Consider the following 16018-nt stretch of genomic DNA (forward strand, 5'->3'; position numbering starts at 1 on the left):
TTATGCATGCTACCTTGAGTTCCTTTGAGGAAGAAAGGTGGGATATTATTATTATTATTATTATTAATAATAATAATAATAATAATAATAATTTTAAAAGCTAAATAAATAAATAAATAAAGCAACATTTTTATGAACCTGCTGAAGAATGTGAGTTTATTTTTTACTTATTTAATAATGCGACCTTCAGTGGAGCTTCCAGGGTAGTTTACAAAAACATCCCATTAGCCCACTCTTTATATATACCAGGCTAAAAACCAGCTCTGCAAAACAGAAAATGACAAAGTCCGTCAATAACAGCTCAAAGCAAACACACAAGGTCCAAGAGACCTAACAGAACTGCACTAGAACAACAAGATAATTTTATGCGGCGTTTATAAAGAAAGCACTTGATGGTATTCACACAATCATACCAATGTCAGAACAACCATATCAGTCATATTAGTCTATGGAATGAATAGCCTTCATCAGGAACACCTATAGACAATTCTTAAGGTGCATTACACACTCTGGTACCAAACTCTAATAACTAATAGTGTTGAAAATTTGGTTCACTTCCTTAATGGATTTTTTCCCCAGTGATCAATAAGCCTAAATTTTATTTTATATTTTATATTTTTAAAATATTTTTTATAATTTTATAAATCAGAAAGCACATGGTCCCATGGAGATCTAGATGAAACTTCTGTAACAGAGCTCTGTCATTAACATTTCCATTGCATATTCCCATTATACAGATGGGGAAATAAAGCTGAATATCAGACCTAATCTACACCAAGCAGGATACTGCACTATGGAAGTGGTATGAAAGCAGTATGTAAAAGGCAGGAGCCACACGACTGCTTTATAGCAGGACTGAAGTGCAATGGCAACTGTTGAGGCCCATTGACACATACCATATATTACTTTCCTTGTGCTATATCCTGCTTGGTGTGGCTCCTGCCTTTCATATACCGCTTTCATAGTGCAATATTCGGCTTGGTGTAGATCAGGCCTCAGTAGCTCACCCAACATCACAAAGTGCAGAACTAAGACTGTTGTCGCCAGTGACTGACCAGTCCAAGCTATGTTGTGATAAGTGCCCTAGTAACAATTAAGTACAAACAAATTTGACGAAAAAGAAAACAAAGCCACATCCTGGTGAGTTCTGACAAATCCCAAAGGCCAAATTCTAAAGCGTGATGAAGAATGACAAATGATTGAGGAAGAATGACAACTTTGATATCTTACCTACAAAGCTTTTCACTGTCTAGCTCCTTCCTATCTCTCCTCTCTCATCTCACACTATTGCCCCGCTCGTGCTCTTCGCTCCTCTGATGCCATGTTTCTCGCCTGCCCAAGGGTCTCTACTTCCCTTGCTCGGCTCCGTCCATTTTCTTCTGCTGCCCCTTACGCCTGGAACGCTCTTCCAGAACATTTGAGAACTACAAGTTCAATCGCAGCTTTTAAAGCTCAGCTAAAAACTTTTCTTTTTCCTAAAGCTTTTAAAACTTGATTTTGTTCTGACTTTATACTGTTAGTTTTACCCTACCCAGTGCCTGTTTACCCTACCCTGTGCCTGTTTGCTTTCTCTTCCCCTCCTTATTGTTTTATCATGGTTTTATTAGAATGTAAGCCTATGCGGCAGGGTCTCGCTATTTACTGTTTTACTCTGTACAGCACCATGTACATCGATGGTGCTATATAAATAAATAAATAAATAATAATAATAATAATAATAATAATAATAATAATTTTTGGCACCAGGTTAAAACTTTCTCTTTTTCCAGGCATTTAGCAATATGTGATTAACTTTATTGAACCTAGATTTGTTTTTAAAGCTGTTTGTAGTTTTTATAAATGTATGTTTCTGTGTATGTTGTATGTTTTTGTAGTTTTAAATTTTGTATATTGTTTTTAAGTGTTTTAATCTTACATAAACCACCCAGAGAGCTTTGGCTATGGGGCGGTATACAAATGAAATAAATAAATGGCTTTAAGTATACAGGAATTCCATGTGTACATCAGAGTTCACATGGGAATCTGGATCAAAGCAGAATTATAGCATTTGTATTCTAAGGGTTTTCTTGACTTCGACATTACAGACTCGCAGGGTTGTTGTTGTAAAGATGAAACGGAGAGGAGGTGGATTATGTATGCCACCTTGGGTTCCTTGGAGTAAAAAAAGCAGTATATAAAAGTAATAAATGCATGAATGAAACAGTGAACCCACAAAATAAAAATACAGACAGGGGACAGGGGAGATTTGTTTGTCCCTAATTGCAGCAACGCCTTGGGAACAGCCCTCACAAATTCCTTGCAACAATCTTTGACAAGGTGGGGGAAAGCCCTCAGGAACGGCGTCCGTTCTTTCTCAAGGAAGAAGCAAAGTGAACTTTCCATGCTGTGCACATTTTCAGTAGCGCAGCTTTGGCACACAAGTTAGTAAGTTTGCTGCAGTCCTCTGCCAGTAACTCCTTGTGTGGTTTTAGTGCCTTGTGAACTGCCCTGGGAACTCACCCTCCCCACAAGATCTCTCGCTCAGCCCCTTCATCTGTAACCTTTCTGCAAGTAAATGCTAATTGAAAAAGAAGAAACACCACTAATCTTGGAATTTAAATGCATTTAACAAAACCAATCTCAATCTAAATTGTTGTTTCGCCATTCCCTTTTCCCCAACAGATGTCGAGAAACTGCAATTCCTATTAAGAACACTTGACTGTTTACTCAGCAAGAGAACTCCAGGCTCTGGCTGCATCAATCTAAATGCGTTTCAAGACGTCAGACCTTGAAAAGTCATGACTGTTACTTGGCTATTTTTAAATGAAATCTTCCCATAAAAGAATTGTGGAGGAATCTTTCTCCCCTCCTTTCCCCCCCTCCTGTCTCTCTTTCTTTCACTTTGTTATCCTTCTCTATGTCACCACCGTATTTATTTTTAAATAGTGGCACCAACATAGATGTCATGTTCCATTTAAATCTACCCAATGTAGAGCATGTATTTCCTTTCTGCATTTGATGAAATAAAGTTTTGTTCGGTTTGAATCTTTCTGTTCCCCCAAGGGTTGTGGAGTGGGGCTGTAGCTTCACAACAGCTCTGTAGGTTGCATTAGGCTGAGAGACAGAGAGACTTGGCCAAGGCCACACAATTTATTAACTTACGTATTTATTCATTATATTTTTTAGTGTGCCCAATAACAACAACAAAAGTTCTCTGGGTGCATTACATGATAAAAGAATAAAAAGTATATGATAAACCAACAGTAATCATACAGGAAATATACAATATATAAAATCCAGGAAATCTACAGGCAAAGCTAAACTAAGGAATCGAGAATCTAAAATGCCTGGGAGAAAAGGAGTGTCTTCGTCTGGTGCAAGAAAGGAGAAAGAGAGAAAGAGAGAGAGAGAGAGAGAGAGACCAGCATGGGCAACAAATGAGATTCCTTGAGGAGGGCATTTCACAAGCAGGATGCCAAAACTGAGAAGGCCCCGTCTCTTGCAGCCATCTGCGTCACTTCCTTTGGTTGGGGCACCTGGGGAAAAAAAAAAAACTCTGATAAGGTGACCATATGAAAAGGAGGACAGGGCTCCTGTATCTTTAACAGTGGTATTGAAAAGGGAATTTCAGCAGGTGTCATTTGTATATATGGAGAACCTGGTGAAATTCCCTCTCCATCACAACAGTTAAAGATGCAGGTGCCCTGCCCTCTTTTAAAATGGTCACTCTAGTATAGCTCCTGCAGCTTTAACTGTTGTGATGAAGAGGGAATTTCACCAGGTTCTCCATATATACAAATGACACCTGCTGAAATTCCCTTTTCTATGCAATTGTTAAAGATCCAGGAGCCCTGTCCTCCTTTTCATATGTTCACCCTACTGAAGATATATATGTGGGAAGAAACATTAATGGCTGAGGTGAGATTCCAGCCTCACTTTTCCTCTTTTTCAATAGCTACACTCCAGCCACTGCAACACACTTGATAACCAGCATTATTGAAGTTTACCAATGTTATCAAATAACATTGGTAGATGTATAATCAAAACGTGGTGGCATTCTGATCCAACAGAGGGCTATCCACCTGCACAGGAATGCTAGGTGAACTTCCATGGGCTCAATTCAGAATTGTCTTAGTAAGTTTTCTCAGTGAGCATTTTCAAAACAAAACATGACAATTGACATCTACTTCCCTTCATTTCTTTCCTAGTTTGTAATGTTGGTGCATATGCATCGATGGTGCCATGCCCGTGTTGCCAGAAACACTTACAAATGGAGGAAATACCAAATAGATGACTGCTAAGTTGGATGATCTGTTCATGTTGTTCATGACAATCAACAGCAGTTTCAGGAAATTCAGTCTTATGAGATGGGGGAAAGGTGTGTGAGTTTTCACTGGCCTATCAAGAGTGAGACCTGGCTAGCTTATATGGGTGCACCTCCCATCTCTCAGCCTCTTTGGGCTCTGTGCGGCATCCCATGCATCCAATCCTTAACAGTCTCACAAACCTTCCTCCTACGCAGCCAGCTTGCCTCCTTTTTTTATCTCTCTGCCTTGTCTCTTTCTATGGCCTCACAAAATGGCCTCTCAGTTGCCTGCCTAGAGCTGATTCCTGTTAGTTAATCCTTGCCTTTCCCTCTGGATCACACCTCTGCATTTTGTTTAGCTGGCTGCTGGATCACTCAGCGGCCTCCTGGGCCATGTCACTGATTCTAGAGGGACCCTCTGGGTGCCTCTGCAAGTCTGTGAGAGGCTCCTTGTCCCTGCCTAGTTGGAGGCACCACGAGGTGGTGACAGTAACAATAGAGAACTCTTTGTTTGTGTACTTATGGAGAGGCTTGCTTTTGACACCTGTTCGTCTGAATGCTGAATGCACATGCTTTGAACAGGGCTGGTGACAGAGACAGGCATGACTGGGCAGCTGCTGAGGTCCCACACCCCAGCAGGGCCCAGTTGAGAATGGTTCACTGGCAAGAGTGCCCTGGAGTTGCCCCTCCTCTTCACTACTGGAATCTGCTTGTTCATCTCCCTCTGGCCCAGGCAATGATGGTGCTGAGAAGCAGGAGCAGTAGATGCCATAGCCTGCTTGCTCACTGGCTCTCTCTTTCCCAAACGTTTAAGAGATCGCAGTGATGACAGAAAGGATGAGGAGCAATAGCAGGTGGTGACAATGGTGGTGTGGAGGCAGACTCACTGGGGCATTTTCCAAGGGCTCTCAAAAACCTGGAACCAGAACTGGCTTTGAATCTCATTCTAAATCATGAGCTGGAGGAGAATAGTTGGGGAAATTGTCACTTGATTCATATTACAGCCAAGCATTGGCAACTGGGCATGTATTCTGAATCCCTAATATATTTATTTATTTTATTATTGCATTTATGTCCCACCTTTTTTCCTCCAAGGAACCCAAGGCGGCATACATAATCCTCCTCCTCTCCATTTTATCCTCACAACAACCACCCTGTGAGGTAGGTTGGGCTGAGAGACTGTGACTGGCCCAAAGTCACCCAGTGGGTTTCCATGGCTGAGTGGGGACTAGAACCCGGATCTCCCGCCTCCCAGGCCAACACTTGAGCCATTACACCACACCACTTCTAATGACACGACTTGATACATAGTTGATTGTGCATATGCACATGACACCACTCATCCAGTCCCTATCTACCAAATGCAGCATATCTCATATAGGAGGCATGTGCATCCCCATTCAAGGCATCTGGTCACACCCAAGGATGTACAACTAGACCTGGATAGGAATCATAATCTAAACAAGGACATGTTTCTTCTCAGGGTTGGCCTTGCCATTGGGCAATTGCAGGCAGACTCCCTATAGTGTCATTCTGTATGGGACATCATTTTTTTCTTTCTGTAAACGGAGATGAAAAGCACTTTCCCTTCGCAGTTGTACTTCTGTGCACGAGCTTTTAAAAGCCCGAATTCTGGATAAAAAGCAGCCTGCATAATCCAGTTCAGAAGTGCTCCAGATTCCATGCTCACGGCCACAGTTTAGAATCCCCACTTCATAGTTGTCTACAGTGCTTAAGTTTACTTCTCTTTCTTGGCAAAATTGCATCATGGTGCAATTTCTAATCATCCTGTTCCTTACTCACTCCTCGGATTGCTAATTTCTCCAAATTTTGTGTCATAGTTCTTGGCTCAAAAATGTTGTACGAAATGTGTACCTTAGGAAAAGTTGCATCCAAAATGTGCGTACTAGGGGAAAACTGTGTACAGCATTGTGTTGCATTCAAAAATAAATGTGCATTTTTATGCTTTGTTTTGAAATTATTACTGACTGGCGCAGAAATGGAATAGAATGGACATGACTGAATGCATGTGAAACTGATAGGGACCAGAAATAGACTAATTGTCCCATTCCGAGCTGGAGGTGAGAAGCAAGTTTTCCATTGCTAGACTGCTTAGGATCTTAGAATTCCATGAATTCTTGAAAATAATACTGGGTTAGGTGGACTTTTGTCTGGTCTTGCAAAGCATTTCTTTTGTTCTTAATCAAAAAAGGGTGGTCACTTGGAGGACATGGAATGGCCCAAAACATGCATGTGTTCTTTTATATGTAGAGATGCTTATTTAGAAATATTTATTTATTTAATAAACCACTTGTATCCCTCCCTGAATCACCTGGATCTCAGGGTGGCATACAGATAAAATCATACTAACATTATAAAACGATAACTATGCAAAGCTAAAAACAAATTAAACCATTAATCAAGCTAAAACCAGTATAGAATTTAAAAGCACTAGAAACAAATAAAATTATTTAAACTATGTGCAACCATGGGCATGTCTACTCCAGCCCTGTATCCCAGGGTAGTCCTTGGATTGTCCCTGTGTGTTCAAATGAGGCACAGGGGATCCCAGGGGCAACCTGGGATGACCAAGGACTTGATATAGGGAACCACAGAAAACTCATTTTTTCCATGGTCCTGGGACCATCCCGTGGAACGTGGCCGGAATGGCTGCTGCTCCCAGGTCCTCCTGTCTTCCCCGTGTGTAGCGGGGAATGAAAAATGGGCACGGAGTTGCACGGGGACAGTCTGTGCCCATTGGGGGTGGAGGATGGGGAGCAGGTTCGGGGTGTAGTATTTTTACCTGTTTTGTGGAGGAGCGCAAGTGAACTCCTTTTCCCTCTTCAGAAAAATAATGCTGGCTGTGACGTCCCTCTGGGACATTCTGCTGCCATCAAGATGCTGGGGGAGGATTGCCCCTTGGTGAATTTAGCCATCAAAAGCTTTGCTCAATAATTTCCATAACTGAATAGAAATACAACCCATCTCACCACAGTAGACTGTGCCCAGGGGATTCGTACGTCTGCTAACTGTTCATGGGCAGCTTCAAGGTCAACCCTTGCTCTCTCTTCTCTGTTGAAGGGCTGCCCAGTCCAAGTCTCACTTTTAAACCAGAGTTGGACTGGGAAGCCCTTCAACAGAGAAGACTGTCCTCCTAAGAGAGGACTATGAAGTAGGACACCTGACCATCTTAAGGTGACAGCAGCTGCTGCTCTTTATCCCTGCTTCCATCTCTGCTGTCTTGCTCATACCTCTGGGGCTGGAGAGTGACAGAATCAGCAAAAAGCAGGAGCATTAGGGCCACAAGGCTATGGCCCCACTGGCAGAGGGTGGAGTTCAGCAGCCTTGACCTTCCTGACTGACTGATGGAACCACCCTTGGATATGGCTTTACCACTACAGAGGTCTGAAATCTTTGTTTACCATCATTTGGTTGCTTTACAACGAGTGTGAATATTTTGTCAAAGGTTGCGGGTTTTGGGGGGGTCGGTTCCCCTTCCCCTAATTTCCTCCTTTAGGGGAAAAAAAAGTTAGTTTACAGCTTAGTAACTTAGATTACTGTGAATAGCTCCTGTGGGTTTTTCTGCTGAGACAAGGAGCTGGGTAACTGATTTCTCAAGGCCAATCTGGAATACTTTAAAACACATTAATAGCTATCACTGAAACAGCAGGAGGAGGAATAGTTTGTTGTTGTTGTTGTTTGTGTGTGTGTGTGTGTGTGTTTCACTTCCTTTGCTTTTGGGGCTCTTTATAGGCTTATTCATTCACTTCTTCATTCATTCATTATTCTTTTTTGCCATACTCCTTCTTGGTTGACTTCCCATGAACTGATACACAAAGTATAAAGCTCTCTCTCTCTCTCTCTGTGTGTGTGTACATATATTTGGAGGGTCTCCAGCAGTCTTCGCCAACAGCACTGGTGACAGTGGGAGGAAAAATGCATACACCAGCTCCAGATTGGCAATTGTGTGGAGCAGTGGAGGCTGGTGGTTCTGATTTTGGTGGGGCTGTGAACCCATTCCAGGTTCCAGTCAGAACCACCCATAACTCTAAAAGGAGCTATCCAAGGTGCTGAAGATAATTTGTTGATAGGGATTGTTATATTGGATACTCCTTTAGAGCTCTGGCTGGTTTTGATTTATTTATTTATTCATTACATTTATATACCGCCCCACAGCCGAAGCTCTCTGGGCAGTTCACAAAAGCTAAAAACAAAAAAAACATTAAAAGTATACAAAATTTAAAAACCATTGTGATTGATTCACAGCCCCACTGAAATCGGAGCCACCAGCCTCCACGGATGTAAGATCTGATCCTGTGGCTTCTTGCACAGGGTTGTAGTGGAGCAGGGACTCTCAGGGTCAAAGGACTTTCTGATCAGCTGGGATGATGGCATCATTTGCCAACACACACAGGACTCTCTCCCTGCTCTGGATTTACCAGTGGGAGGAGTAGATATTGCCAGCAACTGTATATTGTTGTGAGCAGACCCTGTGGGAATGCAAAGTATTTTAGAGTGGCAGCTCAGCCACCCAGAAGCTAGCTTGCAGTTCCGTGAGCTCACTTGACTCAGTATGCACCCAGTCAGGCAAGCTCACAGTTTCCTACTTTTTTTGTTAGCCGCCATATTGTGCAAAATCACAGGTAGACATAGTTACAGAAATTGAGATTTGTGCAAAAAGGTGGCTGCAAATAGAACCATTTGTGCAAAGATTACAGGTGTCAATGGTCTAATTAGACCATCAGCTTATTTACGCCTGCCATTTAATTAGACCATTGACACTTGAAATTTTGCAGAAATGCTGCTATTCAGGGCCACCATTTTGCACAAGTCATGATTTCCAGACCATCTGGAGGCTTGCCAGGGTCAGGCAAGCAGTGGGAGTCTGGTAAGTGGTGCACGAACAGGATGCGGGGAAGCTTGCCCATCCCTAACTAGAGTTGTGCACAAATGGCCTCTCATCTCGACCCTATTTGTGGGCAGAGATGGGTGGGTGGGGATTTTGCCATATTTCTCCAGTTGGAGGTGAAACTCTCTAACAATTTCTCACAGGTAGCGCCCACCTCTAGCAAGCTTTTTAGCACATCTTTCTATTTGCCTAAACAACTTCTTCTTCTTCTTCTTCTTCTTCTTCTTCTTCTTCTTCTTCTTCTTCTTCTTCTTCTTCTTCTTCTTCTTCTTCTTCTTCTTCTTCTTCTTCTCCTCCTCCTCCTCCTCCTCCTCCTCCTCCTCCTCCTCCTCCTCCTCCTCCTCCTCCTCCTCCTTTTTGCTCTGTCACTGCAAATGGTAACACCAACAACTGTTTGGACAGCTTGCCTCTTCCCCATTTAGCATTCTCTAGAATACCCCATATGTAGCATTGTTCTAGGGCATGGGGAGGGGAAAGAAGGTGAAGCACACCACAAATGGGGGGAGAAAATCTGGTGAAATTCTGCAAGTTGGCCTTCTATTTCTAGGGAGGTAAAAAAAGAAGGAAAAATATTGGGGCATTTCTGGGGTGGGTGGGTAATCTTTCCAGAAATTTTTCCTTAGCTCTAGTTGACATTTATCACCTTGCTCAGGATCTTCTAAGTGTTAAATATTTGAAAGGTGATTGCAAATACATCTTGTCTGTAATGCAAGTGCACTAAGGTGATTGTACGATGAAAGGCAGGATGCGCTCACACATTCCTCAGCCTCCTCATATGTAAGGTCTACATATGAGAAATCCATGAGAAATTCTCTGAAATTTCTTCTCCTTTGATTTTCTTTTTTTAAATGCTATTTCTTTTCTATGAAATTGAATGAGAATGGACAAAAATAATGTGGAAGAAATTTTCGGTCCTGCAAAGGTCTTTGTTTTAACTGTACATGTTTTAATTTGTAAAGCCACCTTGAGTCCAAGTTTTTGAAAAAAGGTGGTGTCGTTGTCATCATCATCATCATCATCATCATCATCATCATCATCATCATCATCATCTTTATGGCTGATGCAGACATCCCAAACAGGTTGTGGATTCCTGACTTGGAATAAAACTTCATTGAAACTCCAGGTGATCTTTCTGATGTTCTGACATCTATAGTTGTGGTTATTTCACACAGCTAATGGCATATCTGCCTCATTACAACCGGCCCCCATCAACTTGGTTGACCCACCAATAGGATTATGAAGCAGCAGTTTCTGCAGCTGAAACTCTCCCCACGGCCTGAGTTCGATCCCAGCGGAAGCTGGTTTCAGGCAGCTGGCTTGGGTCGACTCAGCCTTCCATCCTCCCAAGGTCAGTAAAATGAGTACCCAGTTAGCTGGGGGAAAGGTAATAATGGCCGGGGAAGGCAACGGCAAACCACCCTGCTATAAGGCCTGCCAAGAAAACGTCAGCGAAAGCTGGCGTCCCTCCAAGAGTCAATAATGACTCAGTGCTTGCATGAGAGGTCCATGAAACTAAAAACTGGTAATAATAATAATAATAATAATAATAATAATAATAATAATAATAGATCAATGTTTACTATATCCAGCATCAGCAGATGTGTTTGAAAGAAAAGAACTGCATTAAAAAAAGTTGAATCTTTCCAGTTCATAATGTTAATACTAATATACAATAAAAGAATGCCAGTTAAAATAAAAATGGTTTAGTCCAATTTCTTTGAATGACTAGGTAGGGGATGTGTGCAGGGAAAAATAGCTTTGTTTACTCCATTCATTTTCATGCTTAAAGCTTCCATTTCTTTCATATTCTGTTAATTGCAATGACATTCATTTCATCACAGCATTTCTCCCATTTTCACCATTTCCATTTGCATCTGCTTCTTTATGGACACTGCCACATTTTAGATAGGGAAAAGGGACACTGTTTTATAGACTGTTAAAAATATGTTCAGGCACAGCTAGAAATGGATGAACTCACCTTCACTAAACCTGAACCGCTTCCTGGACTCCTCCTGCTAGCTCAACCCTAGTGAGCATACGGGGCAGGTCTCCAGCCAGCCCAGTGGGCACCTGGTGAAAGGTCACAATGCTCTGTTCACTCATGAGCCACCATTTTGTGAGGGGGGGGAAATCACCTTTTCTGCAAAATGGTGGCTGTAAATAGTGCCATTTTGTGCAAAATGGTGATTTGCGTGACAAAGCATACCCTATTTTTGGGAGGGTAAGTAGGGATCACTGAGCTTTCATGGTCCACAGACTGGTATCCAGGGGGCCAAGCTGGTGATTATTCACTGAGCTTGAACCCCAACACAGATTCTTCCAACATTCCTAGGTACAACCTAACTCCTACTAAACTAAATACGAAGGGGGGGGGGGAACTGGTTTACTGAAGGAGTGAGCTGAAGGGCAGAGGTCCAATAACAATCAAATTGAACTTCCCTGGGAAGGGCTGTCCACAGGTTTGGTGCCATCACTCAGAGTGTTGGGTCACATGGAGGAGACCCTCTAAGGAAGATGTCAACATGGATCTGGGTCCATATGGGAACATGCAGTCCTTTGGGTCCTTAAATATGTGTAGCTTTATCTGTATTCCATGCCATGAATCTTTCTTACATTGTTATTTTCTGGAGAAGCCTAAGCAAAAGCTACTTCGATATATGACAGAGACTATGGTAATGGAGCGGCATACTTTTCTGTGTCATTGGCATTTCAATAAGGATGGAACTTTGCCTTGAAAGGAGGACAGTGATCTTTTTCACAAACACCGTCCTTTGTCCTGAGGCACACAAAATCCCCAAATCCCTAAAATATTTTATCTAAAGATAAGATAATTTTCCACCAGCCCGGGCTTAAAGGAAAAAGAATATATATATATATATATATATATATATATATATATATATATATATCAGATGCCGCTGAGAAAGTCCTGTTGCTTTGGGAGAAGGTAAATTAAAGGTTTCTATCTTATCTCTATTTCAATTAAATTTTTATTTTTGGTCCCTGGCAGTGCAGACAGTTGAAGTCTTGGAACGCAGGAACGTACTCGTAGGTGTATGAAAAAGGAATCTTTAATGGTAGAGATGTATACACTTGATCTATGCGGCTTTTCATGTGGGGTATACATGACATTTAAATAAAAATGTGGAATCTTAGGAGGGGTCCATCAGTGTGAATTCACTTGCTTGAGGGTTTCCCCCCCACTTAAATGTAATGACCCAATTTAGAAATCAGCAATCTGTCTGGCTTAGTCTTTCACTTAGTGCCAGCTAGCATAATCAGCCGCAGAAAACATTGCACAGCAGTTTGCTATTGTGGGTTTGATCCTGTGCCCAATGCAGTCCAGGATGCAACTTCTTCAGAAGTCAGCATAGGAAATGGAGTCTTCATAAGAAACATTGACATGGGTACAGCCCACTAGAAGCATTTCTCAATGAACTGCATTTCTATTTAATGGAGAGCATGAACCTTAATGATGCTACTCTCATGTATAGTTTACATGTAGGGATGGATAAACTTGTAAATTTCAGTTTCTCATTTTTTCAGTCTTAATTGATATCCAGCTCTACCTTTCCTTTTCATCAAACCCAGGTGAGGCAGTGACTGTTCTGAACCAGTGCCTGGGCACGGTAATGGACTGGATGAGGGCTAACAAACTGAGACTCAATCCAGACAAGATGGAGGTACTGTTAGCGGGTGGTTCATTTGTCCGGCGAGGTGATGTTTGCCCTGTCCTGGACGGGGTTGCACTCTTCCTAAAGGATTGGGTCCGTAGTTTGGGGGTGCTCTTGGATCCAGAACTGTCACTTGAGGCACAGGTGAACTCAGTGGCAAAGAGCACCTTTTATCAGCTTAGGCTGATATACCAACTGCGCCCTTATCTGGACAGTGTTAGCCTAGCTAAAGTTATCCATGCTCTGATAACCTCTCGCTTGGATTACTGCAATGCGTTATACGTGGGGCTGCCTTTGAAAATGGTCCGGAAGCTTCAGCTGGTACAAAACAGAGCAGCCCGTTTACTAACAGGGACTGGCTGGCGAGATCACATTACGCCAGTCCTTTTACAACTTCATTGGCTGCCAGTCCAGGTCCGGGCCTGATTCAAAGTGCTGGTATTGACATTTAAAGCCCTAAATGGTTTGGGGCCAGGTTATTTGAAGGAACACCTCCTCCCATATGTACCTACCCGGACCTTGAGATCATCTACAGGGGCCCTTCTCCATGAGCCCCTGCCAAAGGAAGTGAGGCAGGTGGCTACTAGGAGGAGGGCTTTCTCCGCTGTGGCACCCCGGTTGTGGAATGAGCTCCCCAGAGAGGTCCGCCTGTCGCCTACACTGTACTCCTTTCGTCGCCAGCTGAAGACCTTTTTATTCACTCAGTATTTTAACACTTAATTTTAACTTAAATTTAAATTATACTGTTTTAACTCTGTATTTTAACCTTATATCAATTTTGCTGCGTGGTTTTATCCTGGTTGTGCTTTTTATATTGTATTTTGTATTTGTGTTTTTAACTTGTTGGTTGTTTTATGATGGTTTTAATTTTTGTGAACTGCCCAGAGAGCTTCGGCTATTGGGCGGTATAAAAATGTAATAAATAAATAAATAAATAAATAAATAATTTTGGTTCATCCCAAACTTGGATCACTTTTTCAATCTTACATTCAATTCATCCACACTCTGGGGTTTTGATCTTTTAAGTTTGCTTGAAAATTTGTATGTATTTCTGTGCATATTTCTCCTAATACGTGCACTTTTGTATGCCATTTTGCCTAATATACACATTTTTTTTAAGCAACGTTCCTAAAATAATGCATTTTTGTACACATTTTTTGATGGGAGGACTCCTTTGAAAAATTTAGAGGAGTGCAAATTGTGAAGGAAATATTGGTTTGAAAGTGTGAAATTTGGTAAATCTGAGTTAAAATTTGAATCAAAACAATTTATTCTCCAGTTTTATTGTATCAGCTGGTTTCTCCAGTCGGAAAGGTGGGTAAGAAATACATCATCATCATCATTATTATTATTATTAACTTGCAAATTTTGGTTACAGTAACTGTATTGATGGATAACCTGAAAGGGGAGACTACGGCCATGTCTAGATGGGGCGATATCCAGCGGATCATCCTGGGATTGTCCCTGTGAGTCCACATGACAGGGGCAGGGAAGGATGATCCTTCCCTTTCCCCAGGATAGACAGGATGGCTTTAATCCCCCTTTCCCCCCACAGTTCCCAGATGATCCCGAGACCACAGGAAGTGTGGACAGCCGTCCCAGCTTCTTCCAGGCTCCTCGCGAGGAACCGCAAGGAGCCAGGAACCAGGCACGGGGCACAGAGCTCCTCAGGAACTCCATGCCCATTGGGGGTGGGGTGGGGGGAGCAGGAGGGGGGTTTCATAAAGGAAAAATTACCTTGTCGCTGGAGCGCTCCTGCACTCATTTTTGATTAAAAAAAAAGCCAGGCGCAACATCCTCTTGCTCCCGGGACGTTGCGCACCACATGTAGACTGATGGAGAGGATCTCATGATCAGCATATCATGAGATCCTTCCCCTCCACCCTCCTGGTCTAGACATGCTGTATGTGTATTGAACTGAATGTTTGTATCCTGTTCCACGTGTAGAACTCCCAATTGTGTGGTGGAACCAACACCCACTCAGTTGAATGGGCATAGGCTCTAAGTTCAGACCTTCTGCTGAACCTATGGAGTTTGGGAGGGTGGAACCAGTTGGAATGGCCATGTTGTGGGTGGGGCCATGTTTTAGGTTGGGATGGGAGGTGCAGCCCCATGCAGCCCAGTTCATAAGTGCATGAGGAGAATTTGTGAAGAGGAATTTAGGAAAGTGGCCTTCCTTTCTGTCTTCGCACTTTTCTAATCTTTTCTTTCCTGTGTAGAAGTCACACATGTGTTTGCTCTCTGTCAGAGGTGTGAACAATTCCTTGAAACATTCCATCTTGTATGTTACTACTTTTGGGTGAACAAAAAGTGCATTTCATCCTTGATAGCATGGAAACAAATCCGTGTTTCCATCTGATGCTGTTAAAATTCACAGTGCATTTGCCAGGACTGTACCAGACATGTATTTTAGGGTCTGGTGATATCCTATGGAGAAAAACCTTCAACAATCTCTGGAATGCAATGATGAATGAACTCTGGATTTTATTACATTTCAAAAGTAGCAGAAAGCTGCCTAATAGATCTTCTACTCTTTAGTGAACAGGACTCCCATTAGGTAATGGCAGCCGAAACCATTAAAGACAATTGTATATGATGTAGCATTTGGTCAAATTCATTCACAGTGTCTAGTCATTTCCAAATGGCATTCTGTGTTCTTTGTTCTGTAGCAGCATCTAATATTTCTAAACATTTTTAGGCTCTCTGACATCCTAATGGTATACAATAACAGTATGCATCCCTCTTAGAAAAATGGATACTCTCATTTTTCTAAACATTGTGCCTTTACCTTTAACCATTTCCATTTAAATGCAAATTTCAATCATGTCCACCTCTCTGTATTCTGTCTCTGTGTGTGTTGGGCGGGGGGTGGGGGGGAAAAAGAGAGAATATACCTTAAATCCTAAGTCCCCCCCCCACAAAGGAAACTGTTTCCTTCAGGTGTGTAATGCCACGTTTATCTGCATCACGTCTCATTTTACAGCTTGTCGCGGTGACAAGTTGAAAGTGCAAATTTTGTTATTAACAAAATCTCACCTCTTTGTGTGTGTATGTGTGCGTGCGCATGTGTTTTATTCTTGAGAGCTGGCACAGTTTTCATTTGATGTTGGGAAATTCACATTAGTGAGTTCCATAATTTTGTAATACTTC

The sequence above is a fragment of the Elgaria multicarinata genome, chromosome 2, assembly GCF_023053635.1.
Source record: "Elgaria multicarinata webbii isolate HBS135686 ecotype San Diego chromosome 2, rElgMul1.1.pri, whole genome shotgun sequence".
NCBI lineage: Eukaryota > Metazoa > Chordata > Lepidosauria > Squamata > Anguidae > Elgaria > Elgaria multicarinata.